Here is a 14,299-nt window from a genome sequence, read left to right as displayed (position 1 = left end):
TGCAATTTAGGTTTCAAACACAGATGGTGATAGAGAGGATAAAGATACAGATTGCAGCTTTTAACTTTGCGTCAGGGTTACTTTTTAACACTCTGTAAGATTGGGACAATATGTACAACCAGCAGAGTTGATTAAACTCTGGGGATTTTGCTGTGTAGGTTAGATGAATTGGAAATGCCAAATTGCATTTGTCTTCATCACATGACTGTATATAACACATTTTTTACTTATTACAGTTTTTCTCAGTCTCTTTGGAGCATTTCTCAGATTAGAAGCGCTGTTGTAGAACTCGTGACGCTGCCTCTTGCTGCAAGCAGATCACTCCTGTGTGTGTGCAGCCGTGCCTTGTTCACAAACAGCTTTAGTAAATGATTGCGGGATTAAGCAGCCAGTACAACAGCGCGACGGGCTTATGTCTCGCGGTGCACTGTCCGTGCAAAGATTAACGGAGATAGGACCAACTGCAGACGCGCAGAACCATACGTCATGACAGTCTGAGACTGACAGCCCCATCCTGACAGTCTGAGGCCGGAAGTGGTGGAGTTGTAATCTCGGATATGGACGGAGAATTATTAAACGTTAAAATCTATTAAAATGTTTTTTCATTCAAATCAAATGCTCAAACTTTATTTTCTAAGATTTGTGTTACATTTATTTTTATTCATTTATGACACATAAAAAATTGGTAATAAACTATACATTTAACTAAAAAAAGAAAAAATTATTTTACACAAATACATAAACAGACATAACTTACATACATACGTGTGTGTATATATAAAATATAATTCATCTCAAATGTCAAAAAGTGCCTCAGTCATTCTGAAATCGCCCAATATATTTATAAATAATATACAGTTGCATTTCAAATATCATAAATATATATTTTTGAATTAAATCTTTTTAATACATTTCTTAAAACAAGCACAACACGCACTCTGATCTCACGGTACTTTGATGTCGAGTGAATCGCTCTGTGCAAGCCCTGCATTTTTTTTATCGACGTGGGTCTTGATCACAGTCCATGCTATTGATATAATGGGTATGATTTTCTATCAAAGTTAGCGTCCGTACAGAGCATAGAAGACAGAAAACCTGCATGCCTGCATAATCATATCACTGTACTATTTACAACGACACAGAAGTAGCGGAATGCCTTATAAGGCCCACTTCCGGCCTCAGACTGTCAGGCTGTTTCTGCGCTTCTGCGGTTGGTTAGTATAGGATTAACGTGCTCATTTCATTTGATTAATGAGTGATGATGATCTTTGTTTGCGTGATAGAGAGAGTAGAGCCGCGCGCTGTCTCCCTGCTTTTATTACTCAAAACAAAACTGACTCGATGGCGAAAGGTCGGTCGACCAAATCATATCCACCGAGGAAATGTTTTTCGTGTTGTTACAGTAACAGTTTGTTTACAGTTTTGCGCTGCTCAGCCTGGATTACAACACCACGCGTCCGATTCGCGAACTGACTCCTTTGAATGGATTCGTTTGAATGAACGGTTGAAACAACAGATCTGTCCCAACACTAAACTCACAAGACGTCACTGTCAGCACAATCAGTCACTTATAGCCAGGGCTGGACTGGGACGAAAAATCGGCCCTGGCATTTTGGCCCAGACCGGCCCCACTACATAGGATCTTAAATACAACCCCATAATGATTAAGTAGAAAAGTATAAGAGCTGACACGTGACATTACAATAAATGCAAGCACTGTAGAAGGCTTTGCAGGTTTTAAAAATCTGCTAATTGTCTTAGCCAGTGTGCACAATGTGTAAACTAACCATTCTGACCACCTTATGATAACACTGAGACCTGATAAATGTTACAATGTAGTCGCAGCCACGATTCATTAGAGTGTCTGCAGAAAATTTTGATCAGATTTTTTTCTAAACACCTTTTACCAATTCCAAACCACAGCAATTTTAATAACTACCATTCATTTTTCTATATATATTTTCCTTTCATCCTATTTTTGTGACCCTGCTTTCCCAATCAGGATTTCTAGTCTAATTATCACACCTCAATTTTGCAACTTCCATAGCATGATGCCTTTTCTATGGACATAAAATAATGAATTTTCCAATGTGTGTTAAACCTTTCTTGGCCCATTTTACCTGTAAAAGAAAATGTGCCTAATAATTCTGCACACCTGAAAATAAGGTGTTTTTTTCTCCAACCATCCTTAACAATAATATATTACTTATAAATGCTTATTTACAAAATGAATGGTAATTAAAATGAATTTGGTTTGGAATTAGTAAAAGTTTGATAAAAACTGTGAACAAAAGTTCGACGTACCAACCTAATAATTCTGCCCACACTGTATTTTATTGCACTGTTATCACCATGATTTTGAAAACAGTTGAAAACTTGTGTTGTTGAATGACTTTTATCAATGGGATATCTAAAGCAGTTCTGCTTACCGAGGTCCACTCACTTCTCCCTCGTCTCTTATTTTGACAGACGGACACCGACGCTGCATGCTCCATAAAAAATGCCGGAAAAGTTTTTTAAGATGTGATTGGGCTAGCCACATGTCAAAAAAAAAAAAAATCTTACGCTATTTTTAAAAAAAATGCAGTACATCGCCACCAGTCATAATTTTTTTTAATACTTTGACTTAAATAGTGACATTTTTACATTTAAAATATCTGCTGATGATGAGAACATTTTGATTATGTACATATTGAAAATCGGCCAAACATATCGGCCATCGGCTGCCCTGATTTCTAAATATCGGCATCGGCCAGAGAAAAAGCCATATCGGTCGACCTCTAATGTTCACTGACGTAAAAATTTACTTTTAAGAGATGACCTACAGTAAGGATTTTGAACAAGTTACAGGCTTTTGCAGGACATCCATAATGTTGTGCAGTACAGATTGTTCTGAGAAATGCATGCATACATTTTAAGCTCCAAAGCAACTGAGAAAAACTGTTATAAATGCACCATGAACTAACATGAATAACTGTATTGACATTAACTAACATTAACAAGAATTAATTAATACATGCTGAAAAACTATATTGTTGATTGTTTGTTCATGTTAGTTAATGGATTTATTAATGTTAATGTTAAAGTGTTACCAAATATTCGATAAAAACTTTACTTTGACATTAAAGCGTGTGAATTACAATGTTTTTCTTTGAAATGTAATAATTTTTACTAACCTTTTACAAAAAAGAGAAGAGTTGAGAGAGTTGAGAGTTTGGAGCTGCTCTTTGTTGACTGATGATGCGTCACGGTTGCCACGACAACTCAGCTCTCATCTAGAACTTAATGCAGAAACACTCAACATCAATATACAATATAAAAATACAACATAATTTACTATATCACTGGTTTTACTGTCAATAGGATAAAGTCTCTCTTTTTAAATGGTTTTAAACATTTTTCCTGAAACTTAATGACACACTATTTTGATTATCCAATAGGACTTGAAAGGTGTGTCCCAAATCGCACACTTATGCACTATGCTAAGCCATTTTCTAGTATAATAGTGTAAGTTTTCACAATAAAAATACCCAAAAATAAAGTGTAAATTAAGTATCTGGATGATGCACTGCAAGAGTGCAACGCTGGAAATTAATACAATCAACAGTCGCGGCTTCCCATATGGCAAAAAAATAAATTTCTCTGGCCAAAAATATGTTTTAAATACATGCTAAATACATTTTGTAAAAAGCAAAGCTTTATTTAATATTCTATCTATTTGAAAAAATATTTAGTTTAAATTTTCATAAAATGTATTTCAGGGGCAGTTTTACAACCTATACAGCAAAAAAAAAAAAAAAAATCCTGGCCAAAATATAAATGTTTTATAAAATGTACAAGTATGTTTAAAATATAAAATTTTAAGTATATTTTAGCAGTTAAAATATAATTACTTTTAACATTTTCAAAACTTTACTGTCCACGAGTGCACATCTCAGCATTCAACGTCAGATTTTGAAGGTCTTCACATCGGGACTGTGACTGTAAACATTAATATACAAGTACAAATATTTTTTTGCAAGTTCTCACATAAAAATTTACAAGCTGTCAAGTTTTGCAACTAATTTACCTTCATAGTAACGTAAGTCACATCTACTGGTATGTAAACATCAGGCACCCAGCACTGGCTCTGTTGGTACTATTATCCATGCAACAACTCCTTGGCATTTTGACTTACAGACACCGCTACTAGCGTACAACACAAGGCACGGCTCTTCTTTCTGCCTCTCGGTTGCGCGCGCAAACAGTTATAACGTCGCCGAGCAACCCATCTATAAGTATAAGTATTTTGCAGTTGAAAACATAATTTATTTTAAGATATTCAAAACTTGTCTCACATGCAATATAAATATAAATGCTTTAAAAATAAATTTATTTTGAAATTAATCTTCTAAATATACAATATATACTGTAAGAAAAACTGTTATAGAAAAACTATTTCATGCACCATGAACTAACATGAATAACTGTATTGACATTAACTAACATTAACAAGAATACATGCTGAAAAACTAAATTGTTGATTGTTTTTTCATGTTAGTTAATGGATTTACTAATTTTAATGTTAAAGTGTTACCAAATATTCGATAAAAACTTTACTTTGACATTAAAGCGTGTGAATTACAATGTTTTTTCTTTGAAATGTAATAATTTTTTACCAACCTTTTACAATAAAAGAGAAGAGTTGAAAGAGTTGAGAGTTTGGTGCTGCTCTGTGTTGACTGATGATGCGTCACGGTTGTCACGGCAACTCAGCTCTCATCTAGAACTTAATGCAAAAAACACTCAACATCAATATACAATATAAAAATACAACATAATTCACTATATCACTGGTTTCATTGTCATAAGGATGAAGTCTCTTTTTTTAAAATGGTTTTAAATAGGGATGCACCGAATATTCGGCCACCGACAAGACATTTATCACCGAAACAATACGGCCAAAATGTTGTGATGACGCAAACAGAAACCGCGACCTGCACGTGCTTGTCTGAAGCAACATGTATGCGATGTGGATGTATTTAACCGCAAAAAGGCGCTAAAGTGAGCAGTTGTCTGTACGCACAGAGGCATATGCGGTTGAATGTGTCCGGTCCAGACGTGATCATCACAGTATGCCCTTCAAAGATCAGAACTCTTGGTGTGTAAACTTAAGAGAGAGTTGCGCAAATGTGTCTCATACTGTAGTCCAGGGCTATTCAATTGGCGGCCCGCGGGCCAAACCCGGCCCCCAAGGTAATTTGATCCGGCCCTTTATGTAGTCTGTAAAAAAGACATCTCTAAAATAAATTTAGTAAGTTAGACAACGGGCCGTACAGTTACGAGTTGATGCGCGTGCGTCTGTTTCATGCAGCATGAGCTGCAGAGCGCGAGTCACGTGACTGGTGCGAGCAGCTGTGTCACGTGATTATATTCGCGCTTTTGTCCACAAGTTCAAAGCGATCGCCTCCCCCGCTCGTGCCCGCGTCTCAAGACGCGATAGCTGACAGACAGTGGTGAGTTAAGAGACCGGACTCTATGGTTGTTTTAACTTTATTTGTTGTATTTTCAGCTTAAAACACTGCCTTTTCCGACAATTGTTGTCTGATATGTTTATGCTTATCCACAATGACATTAACGTTAGATAAAGGAAACTCGTTGAAACGATTTTGTGAACTAGACAAAAAGATCCTGCCGTTTCTCCAAAATTCAAAGCAGACAAAGGCTCAAATATTATGCGAGTCATCGTTCTCACACAAGAATGCAACTAAAACGAGTAACAGTTAGTCGCCCATCGCTCACAGCACAGAAACCTGCACCACTGTATGCGTATCATGCTGACAAACATACACCTGATTTTACTGCTCTTGCGAAATCTAAAAACATATTCTGTTTATTAGAAGGTAGCCTACTGTTTGCCAGTTATTAAGATGGCTGTTGTAGTTTAAAAAGGGCTACTGTAATAATTAGCTTTTGACAAAAACAGCATAAAAGAATTATGTTCCATATTATAAACTTTTTTGTTATGTGCACTGAAGTGAGTAAATGAGTTAAAATTCTCAATGAGTGTGATATGGATCTTATTTACCTATTTAAATGTAGAATAAAGCTTACTTGGGCATCTTACTTATGTTGTTATGCAATTTTAAAATACAACAAACATGTCTGGATGTAGAAAAGGCCTACTTTGACATCTAACAATGCACTAATGTTGTTGAATGCAGTTTCAAAATACATGCTTGTAGAAAAAGCCTATTGTACAATGCACTGATTTTGTTGTTATGCAGTTTTAAAATACAACATGAATATGTTTAAATGTAGAAAAATTTAGTCATCATCACTGTTATATCTCCGGCCCCTCATTTAAGATACTTTTTATGAACTGGCCCCCACGACAAACTAATTGAATAGCCCTGCTGTAGTCCATTAACATACATTTGCCGAATAAAGCAATGATAAACAACGTAATGTTTTTATGCTGTGCTGTTTGGGATTCGCCCTCAGTCTCTGTGTGTGCGCGCGCATTTAAGTGCCCTCAATAGTGCACACACGAGTGAGACGCAATCAAGTGAACATAAAATCTTTCTATTGACAGGACACACATAAACAAAATTATCTCCCAGTATTCTTTTTATAATAAAAACATTTGTTTATGTCTTAAGTGTAAGTATAGATTACAGTCAGAAACCAGTATTTGCTTATTTGGTCTTAAAGAGACAGTACCTCAATAAGTCTGTGTCATTAATGTTAATCAAACAACCCAAGACAAAGAGAAAATCACTTCTGTAGCTCTAAAAATAATAGGTGCGTTCCATTCAACAGGGTCCCTGCGGAGTGTTCACTGCTCCCTACTCCCTGAGCACGGTATATCAGTTGAAGTGGACTTCACGAAAAATAACTGCTCATTTGGAACGGCCTGCAAACGTCATCAAAGAAAGTCAACGACAGGGTCGCGCAGATTGATATAACATAAATTTATATAGGACTACATTCATATTTTAATTTTTATTTACTATCACATTTAAAATATGTACACTATACAACAACAAAAAAAACATTGAGTACTACGTAATGAAAAACGTATGTTTATTATACACTTTAATTGACTATTGCTGCTATTACTATTAACAGAATTGAAGCCCTGCTGTAACTGTCATGCAAATATGAAAGTAAACTTTTTTTGGTTAAATATGTGTATATGTGTTTTTAAACGATTGTCATATAATTGCATAGCGGTCTGACCGTTCCGACGGGTGATCACGTGATGCGCGCAATGAGAGTTGGGTGATTATCGCTCTCCACTTCCTGTGAAGTGATGTATCGATGTTCCCTGATTCCCTATGCCGTGCGCAGTGCCCTTCGAACTGAACATGTTCGCTCCCTTCGGATTGGAATCTCACTTAAGATGGCAGAATACCCTGTGAAGTCCACTTCGCAGTCACCTTTGCACAATTATGGCGATATCCAGATAAATGTAAAAAAAATATTGTTGAGTCATTTCGTCAATAAAGAGAAAACGTTATCCGAGTTGTTTTTGTCTTAAATTGATATTTCCGCTATTATCCACTAGATGCCAATCTTACCCAACTTAAACACTGATGCATTCACTCGACACAACAGCGTTGTGGTGGATTTAGCGTGACGTGTAAGTTTTGGGGGCTCTGAATCTGAACTCTTACAAAGGTTCTTCACAAAAATTGAATTATCTCCGCTTTTAGCTGAAAATTTGAGAGGTGATAACTGATAAGAGAACAAATGGTAGGATGAAACGTTTTTTTTTTGTTGTTGTTGTTGGAAAGCGGATGGGACTGTTCTTTCATTTGATATTTTATGTTTATTTAAAGAATATAATTTTTCTGTAAGGCATTAAACTAAAACTGGGTGGCAACTTAAAAAAAAAAAAACGCTGACGGGGAAAGAGTTCAGCATGCTTCCAAGCATATTTGATCATCACTTAACAGTTGCACGATATAAATGTTAATGTATATTTTAGATGAATGTTGATTTATAAAAATAAACACCACAGTCTTGAATCATTTTTTCATTGTGTCTTTGCTGCGTCTGTGTTGGTTGTGAATTGCGCTCTGTTGCACTGGTAACCCACTGCTTCTTGGGGCTTATTGCTTTAATTTATTTTATACAAAGACAGTGTTATGACTCATTTAATTTGATTTCTGTACCTAATGCTAATGTTAGCCCTTATTAATGTGCAACTTTGATCTATTTTATTAATGTTTGCAATATCTTTATTATTATTATTATTTTTTATCTTTATCTTTATCTATTAGATTTCCCCCACCCCCTTTTTGCTGATCTGAAAAATAATCCAATCCCTGCCTCAAAAATGTGATCTGAACCGTGAGTTTTGTGATCCGTCACACACCCCTAGTAAAGTTAGTACACAGTGATAGCCATAAATGCGTTTGGACTAATAATTGGCATATAATTTATTTCGGTGTTTTGGTTTCGGTTTTTGGTTTCGGCCAAGAATTTCCATTTCGGTGCATCCCTAGTTTTAAACATTTTTCCGGAAACTTTACAGCACAATATTTTGATTATCCAATAGGACTTGAAAGGTGTGTCCCAAATCGCACACTTATGCACTATTCTAAGCCATTTTGTAATATAATAGTGTAAGTAGTGATCACACTAAAATATAATTAATTTTAACATTTTTAAAACTTTTCTTCCATGCGATGTGAATATAAATGCATTAAAATACATTTATTTATTTATTTTGTCTGTGGTGTGAAAGTGATTTTTATAAACTTAGTGCACCCAACTATTATAAACGCTATATCAGATTGTTTTTTTTACATGTATCCTAATACAGAATGTCTGTTTTATATTTATGTTTGAGTATTGTTGGGTTTGAATATTGTTGTAATGTTGTTTATGTTTTATTTTAATTCAATTAGCCTATTACGAAAGACAGACTGTAATTTTAAACGCGTTGTAATGGATTGAAGGTCAGCATGATGGGAGAATTAGAGAGGGTCAGACATAATTTTCAAGTTTAATTTAAGTTTAATTTAATTTCATATAATTTGTCTCTTAATTTTAATCAATGTTTTGTTGAGAAGTTTTGTGAATAAAAATAAATAAAAACATTAAAAGAAACCCCGTGCAACTTATTGATGTGTTACAAATACAAATGTTGTAGGGGGTGCTAGAACAATATAAGACTTTCACAAACACATTTTTGAAGGTTTTAAAATATTGTTTAACATTTATTTTTAAATTAAATTTCAAAATATACTATATACTGTATTGACATTAACTAACATTAACAAGAACACATGCTGAAAAACTATATTGTTGATTGTTTGTTCATGTTAGTTAATGGATTACTAATGTTAAAGATAGGGTTTCACATTTTGAAAAATGCTAACGGTAGCCGCCTAGCAATGAAATCAAGATCCACCCTCCAGTCAAATCGCTATCCAAAGTCACACCTCTTTCAAAACACATGAACACGCACAGATCAGACGGTCACATCTCATGTCTCATTCACCAGTGAGAAAACTTTGCAGTACAAAGTGAATAACATTTTTAAATTAACCAACATAAACAACTGGTTTACATCAGAATTAGTTTAAGCACATGTTCGGTTATGTAGACGTAGTAACTATATCGTTACGCTAATCCGTAAACGAACACAAATTTCATAAGCAACACAATGTTTCATCAAAGTAGATTATCTGAATCCATCTCAATACAAACATATCGCGCACCTATCTTACCAAAATAAACAGTGCAACGACCCTTTTCAGACCCTTTGCCTCCTGCAGCTGTTTGCATCTCGTGGTAAAGCAGTAAAGTTACTGATGTTCATTTGGGTTTTTGCTCTTGCTGATCCAGGCAGTTTTTGCTGTTGTTGTTATAAAAGATGTCTTTCGTTTTGTGCCTCCTGTGTAGGTTGTCAATTCAGCAGAAAAGTTTGCTATTCTCGTTGTTTACAGACAGGAGGTGAGTGCACGTGAACGTGCCGATGACGTATGGTGTCTGGTTGGACTCGCTGCACGGTGGGCATTCAAATAACGCTTACGTATGAGGGACAAAAAAGGAAACGTCCGTTCGGACCGAAATCTATGATTGGTTGAACATTTTTTTGGTCCTACGCCTTTCACAGATGACATAAATTTCTACAAATACATTTAAACAACTTAACACAGTAATTTCTATCAGGATGTCAGGAGACTTTTAACCAGCATAACTACAATGTTTTAGGATCAAATCTGTTACCCTACCTTTAATGTTAAAGTGTTACCAAATATTCAATAAAAACTTTACTTTGACATTAAAGCGTGTGAATTACAATGTTTTTTCTTTTAAATATATTAATTTTTACTAACCTTTTACAATAAAAGAGAAGAGTTGAGAGAGATGAGAGTTTTGTGCTGCTCTTTGTTGACTGATGATGCGTCACGGTTGCCACGACAACTCAGCTCTCATCTAGAACTTATGTTGTATTGACATTAACTAACATTAACAAGAATTAATACATGCTGAAAAACTATATTGTTGATTGTTTGTTCATGTTAGTTAGGGATGCACCGAAATGAAAATTCTTGGCCGAAACCGAAAAAGAGGAAACCAAGGCAGAAAAAACGAAACCGAAACACCGAAAGAAATTATTATGCCAATTATTAGTACAAATGCATTTATTGCTATCACTGTGTACTAACTTTACTAGGGGTGTGTGACGGATCACAAAACTCACGGTTCAGATCACATTACAGTTTTTGACTCACGAATCAGTTACAGTTGCATGAAAGCATCAAACTGTCTCTAATAACAGGAGAACATGAATGGCTGCAAAGCTTACAAAGTGCTATCTGACATCTCTTTATTGTTCTAACCCAGAAGACTGTTTTGGTGGGAGGTTTTTCTTTCACAGTTCAAGCATCACAGTCCGAATGAAGTTGAGTGTATTTGCCATGCATTTTGGGTAATCCAAATGCAATGCATATGTAACCCAAAACAAAAGACTTGAGGCAAGTTCTTAACATTATCCATAACAATACCTCCCTCCAGAATGATGGCAGTGGAGATGGGCTGGAGGAACACTAAGTTTTGACCCTCGTGAGGACTATCTTCACTGAACCCCGTCAGGACACCAACAGTGATGCATTCTAGAGCCTTGTCTCTTGCTGTATAGATGCAAAAGACACAAATTCTTTAGCATTGCAATTTATGCTAGTCTAAAACATTCATTTTTATTGTTGTAATGTATTTAAAGCCATATTCTCTGATAACATTTTCACATTGGATTGTAACAATAAAGCAAACAAAATATATTTGATTTGGTTAAACTACAGCTATGGAGATCCAATAAGGTCTATACACTCTAAAAAAACAAACAGTGCTATATAGCACCAAAAGTGGTTCTTTGCTCGTAATCATAGAAGAACCATTTTTAGTGCCATATAGCACCGGTGAAGCACCTGTGTAGCACCTGTGTAGAACCATATAGGGGCCATATAGCACCACTATAGCACCACATATGGTTCTACAAAGCACTATATGGTTCTACACAGGTGCTTCACTGGTGCTTCACGGGTGCTATATGGCACTAAAAATGGTTCTTCTATGATTACGAGCAAAGAACCACTTTTGGTGCTATATAGCACCGTTTGTTTTTAGAGTGTACATTCTTGAACAGTGACACTGACTGTTCAACCTAGACTCCTCCTTAAATTTGAAATGAATGAATATGTATAACGTTTATTTGGAACATTTTATTTCTATTTACATCTCTAAAATTAGTTGTGTAGGTATTAGGGGTGTAACGATAAGCGTATTCATATTGAACCGTTCTTTAGACCATTTTCCCTGCAACCAATATTATGTTATTTTAAATGTAGGTGCATCGCGAGTAGAGATGGGCCATATGGCCTAAAATCCATATGGCGATATGCATTGCTGCCTCTTGCGATAGCGGTATGTATTGCAGTGTGTTGATTTTAATAGACTCGTTTCAGAACAGGTTATATCGACCCTTAGGAAAGCCAAACTGCTAAATGTATTTTTTTATACAAGTAAACCGTTATGGCTCTGGTAATTTCAACCCATCGCAGGCTCTTCTACTAGAAAATGACAACAGTATCAGAAGCATACAAATCAGCACTACACTGCCTCTCTCTCTCTCTCTCTCTCTCTCTCTCTCTCGTTTGCTCACGCATGCGCACACACACACACACAAACCGTGGATCAGCTCCTGCGTGAAGGCAAGAATGCACATCCTGGTGAATTTTGGAAGTTAGACGACTGAGCTGCAGCGGCCTGGCATAAGATTTATAAAAACACATTTGAGAAGAAAGGCGCAACAACTCAACTCAAGACTTGCGTGTTTCACAATTAAAGACCATAATGCCAATTTCGCGCGTGGAGCAGCAGTTAACTTATGTGCGATCTACCGCCTTTGCGATCGACTGGTTTCAGCCACGTTTATTCAGAATGATGAATATAGCTTGGGACTCTAAATTTTGCGGGTAGACTGCGTAATTTACAGGCATTATCGCGATAGAGATTTTAATTCTATTGCACTATCATATGCCAATCGTAAGTTAGTTTCTCTGGCATTTCTTTCCTTTTGCTGTATCAAAAATATACTGAACCGTGGCACAACACATATCGTATTGAACCAAACCGTGAATTTTGTGAACAGTTACATCCCTAGTAGGTATTGCTAAACAAAATACATTAATCACTGTACAAAATGTATATTGTATATCGAGCAGATAGAATTACATCTTCTATGTCAACACAGGTATAGTTTTATATTCATGCAGACCAAACTTTTTCTCATGTGCAAGTACTTACAGAGGAGGTCTTGTAGAATTCACTGAAGTCATCACCAAGTAAAATGGAAATGCCTTTGAGGACAAATGAGCGAAGTACTGTCACGTCTGGTGTCTAATGATACACAGAGAGAGAAAAGATAAGTTAACAGAGTAAATTGCAAGGCACAAGCAGACAGGAAATAAAAAAGGTTGGTCTGGATTGTCTCATTTAGAACTTGATGAACTATCATACAGATCAAAAGCAAAATGAACCTACTTACCAGCCAGCTCATGTGCTGCATCAGCTCCTCCAGCTTCTGGCCAACAGTTCCTTTTTTGTTTTGAAAAGTTCGATGAAACGTGGAGCATACTGGTCCAAAGCCTCAAGTCTCCCTCAAGATTCTTACTCCCGATTCTATTAAACTCAGCAAACACCTGAAAAAGTAGAGAGGGGTATTTACATTCCAATAAGTGTTTGAATTTCTAGCCACACACCTTAAATTTATTTTTGATTTGCATCATTTTATTGGTTGAAAACAAAAATAGGTTACCTGTCTCTTTGTGAAAAGTGCTGACCATCGTTTAACCATGTTCTGTACAGCAGGCCCTTGTTTTTTACAATTTCTTGTCTGCGTAGTGGGAATGATTGGTCCATCATTTGTGAAATGAGAGTGCCACATTTGGTTGTTTTTTCTTCATTTCTTCCACTAAAACACAAAGAACTGACATTATATAGGGAAGGTGGGAGAAACTCACACAAATAAGCTCTGGTTAAAAAAATAATAATAATTTGGGTTAATGTGTAAGGTAGATTTATAAAAATTCTCTCACATCTTCATGGACACAACAATGAATGTTTTAATATTTTCCTTGAAATAATGTATGATTAGCAAAAATGAAAATGCATCCGTGTAGATGAGGGAATCAAAGTGTATGCTTGTTGTGCACATTCTACATTATGGCCAAGCATGCTTGCTTAAAATAGCATCTGAATAACACAAGCAACACTTTAAACAATTCCGCCACTGACTTTAGACATTAGGAACTGCAAAATAGCATCAGGGATTGTTTGCACCGGAACACGCCTTCTTTTTTGCACCGAACAGCCCAGGGAGCACAAGTTCATTCCTAGTTTAATAACGTGCGCCTGTGAAGGGAAAGTCCGCTGTGCATCGGGTGCAAGATAGGGCTGGCTGCATTATCAGACTTTAAATACCAGAGCTATAGGAAAAACGAAATCCTTGCAAAAATCTAATTATCAAGTTTTAATCATTGAACTTCAAGACAAGTGAACGGAGCAGTACAAAAGGTAAATGACTCACTTGTGGTTGGCATCTAGGATACTGTCTAGTCCTGGATATGATGGACTGTCCACAGTATCTATAAAGCCAGTTCAGAAATACTAATTACATCAAATATTTGAAATTCAACATATGCACAAAACATTATAGTATATTTCATCATACAGAATGATAAATTCATTTAAACACACAAGATATTTACTTTGAATTTCTTAAATTGATTCGCTTTTTGTT

General features: G+C 35.9%; 2 long non-coding RNA genes across 3 annotated transcripts in view; both read right to left on the bottom strand.

Annotated features, from left to right (window-relative positions):
* Nucleotides 1-4,273, bottom strand: part of LOC129437069 (uncharacterized) — a 363,412-nt gene extending 359,139 nt beyond the window's left edge. Inside the window, exons 1-3 of one of the 2 annotated variants that reach the window (XR_012360304.1) lie at nucleotides 4,178-4,273; nucleotides 3,894-3,981; nucleotides 3,177-3,281 (exon numbers count right to left, since the gene is read on the bottom strand). This is a non-coding gene — a long non-coding RNA (uncharacterized lncRNA). Of the gene's footprint in view, nucleotides 1-3,176; nucleotides 3,282-3,893; nucleotides 3,982-4,069 lie in introns of both variants that reach the window. The other variant, XR_012360303.1, reaches the window with a different exon arrangement.
* Nucleotides 4,274-10,069: 5,796 nt separating this feature from the next.
* Nucleotides 10,070-14,299, bottom strand: LOC141353281 (uncharacterized). The gene is made up of 5 exons (XR_012360302.1): nucleotides 14,087-14,299; nucleotides 13,316-13,471; nucleotides 13,046-13,199; nucleotides 12,805-12,897; nucleotides 10,070-11,132 (listed from the first exon to the last, which is right to left on the bottom strand). It is a non-coding gene; the product is annotated as an uncharacterized lncRNA (long non-coding RNA).

The sequence above is a fragment of the Misgurnus anguillicaudatus genome, chromosome 21 (genome assembly GCF_027580225.2).
Source record: "Misgurnus anguillicaudatus chromosome 21, ASM2758022v2, whole genome shotgun sequence".
Taxonomy (NCBI): Eukaryota; Metazoa; Chordata; class Actinopteri; order Cypriniformes; family Cobitidae; genus Misgurnus; species Misgurnus anguillicaudatus.
This window is presented reverse-complemented; position numbering and strand designations above follow the sequence as displayed.